Source organism: Mustela putorius, unplaced genomic scaffold, assembly GCF_011764305.1.
Source record: "Mustela putorius furo isolate JIRA1106 unplaced genomic scaffold, ASM1176430v1.1 tig00000460_pilon_pilon_pilon, whole genome shotgun sequence".
NCBI lineage: Eukaryota > Metazoa > Chordata > Mammalia > Carnivora > Mustelidae > Mustela > Mustela putorius.
This window is the reverse complement of record NW_025421389.1, coordinates 9,821,004-9,823,050: the sequence shown is the minus strand read 5'-3', so window position 1 is coordinate 9,823,050 and position 2,047 is coordinate 9,821,004. Positions and strand designations below refer to the sequence as shown.

The window sequence follows — 2,047 nt, the reverse complement described above, 5'->3', positions numbered from 1 at the left end:
GAATGACATTTCAGCAAAGCCCTCATTTAGTAAGATATATATTCAGATACGTCAGGAAAATGACATTTTAAAATTTATAATAATTTTCCAGGTAATGTCAACCAGATTAAAAAATAAGAATCAATGCTGTTATATATGTCCTTGAGCTGTGAAGTTTCTCTAGTAATGAAATCATCCTCAGGAGCTAATATTCAAAAATGTAAATTCTTACACAATAGTTTCTCTAAATCTCTTTCAAATTCTTCAATTAACAGAAATATTTAAAAATACTTCAACTATAAACTCAAGTTGTAATGATTTAATTTTTAATTTTATTTTTTAAAAATACAAATACCTTTGTTTTTAGATGTATACAGCAGTATACATTTGCGTAAGGAGGCTCTTGAAGTCCAATAGGGGAAATGTTATAGAAATACATAAAAAATATTCATATCACAAGCCTGAGGATCCTTACATCCTTTTTTTTTTTTTTCTTATTTAATAAACATATATTTTTATCCCCAGGGGTACAGGTCTGTGAATCAAGAACAAGCACATTCATACAAATGGAAGGGATGTGACAAAGAATTTTAAAGTTCAAGAGCCTATCACAGTAACAAGGCATCAATAATGGGCAAGCGGTGTCTTGCAAGCTTCTCTCCTACCCATTGCTCACTGAAGTCTCATTAATTTTTCAGGGGGCCTTTGGTGCTCACTATCTGTTGGATGTTATTTGTGGTCTCCTTCTTATTAGATTTTACAGTTTCTGGTATAGTTTCTGCTTCTTTCTTTGATTCACTGGGACAGGCTTTTTCCCGGATTTTTGCTACACAAATTTGGGTGGAAATTTCTGTATTAGGTCTAGGAGTAAAGCATCCACATGTTGTCTCTGAAAGCTAGAGCTTGGTTCTTCTTTCCTTTTGGCTTTAGGTTTGAGTTTATCTTGCTCTTCATGATCTTTGAAGTGCCACCATTACCCTTCGGAAGGATGATATTTATGCTATAAGTTCATCACATGCAGTGCAGTAAGCACCCTAGAGTTTATAACTGACCCCAAGTCTGGTGCTAAATAGATCACTCCAGCAATGATATAGCAAGTAGTAACAAACATTGAATTTAGACATTGTTCTCATAGATCCTTTTGCCTTCAGGAAATCAAGAATTTCTAGAAATTATTAAAATTCTAAAGAGGTTAATAAAGAGGTAATCTACCAGTGGGATAACTTGGGTGGGGACTCCCACTTTTGCTTCTGAAGGATAAAAAGAGGGGGCTCTTGAGCGTGTAAAAGGATGTATTCCACTCTAACCATTTGATTTAAGTGTTCTAATGTTAGCCTCTGCATTTTGACCACCTCATTACTATATGAACTATGGTAAAAAAGGATTACTTCTTTCTGAAAAGTAATCCAGGACACTTTCACTGTTCAAAATGGGGATCCAGGAACTGTCAACCCAAGAGATTCCAGCAGATTATATCGGGTATCAACCACTGCCATAATTCCCAAAGCATTCATTTTTATTTTTTGAATCTTAAAAATTTCTCAATGTATTTCATTTCCTTTTAACAAACTAATGTTTATAAAATGATCATTATTATCATCCTCATCTGATTCAAAATTTACCCTTTAGCTTTTTGGCTCTGGGACATGCTCAACCACCTTTGTAGGAACATGTCTTCTTCCCCATAAGACTTATCCTCCTTAATCAATCCCTCAATAACTTGTAGTAGCAACATTTTAGAAACACTCCTGTCATAGATTTAAAGGTGATTTAAAATAGACAAATTTCTAAATGGTATTGACATGTTGGTATTTGGACTTCTGCTTTGGGTAGAAGTCTTCAGACCAGTGCCTGGCCTACTGGTTTATTATAAAGAATAGAGGAATAGCCAAATGAATTGGAAGAGATGCATGGGGCAAAGGTTGGGAGGAGATTCCCTTCCCTGTCCTGTCAAGCCATCTTCCCAGCATCACCAACCTGGAAGTTTCAAAGATGAAGAAAGATTTTTCATCTTTCTTGTCCACTATGGCATGTTCACACCACTGACCAATCTCTCCTTCTTGGAACA

General features: G+C 35.2%; 1 pseudogene; it reads right to left on the bottom strand.

Annotated features, from left to right (window-relative positions):
- Positions 1 to 651: 651 nt before the first annotated feature.
- LOC101687557 lies at positions 652 to 1,475 on the bottom strand (annotated as a pseudogene).
- Positions 1,476 to 2,047: the final 572 nt, after the last annotated feature.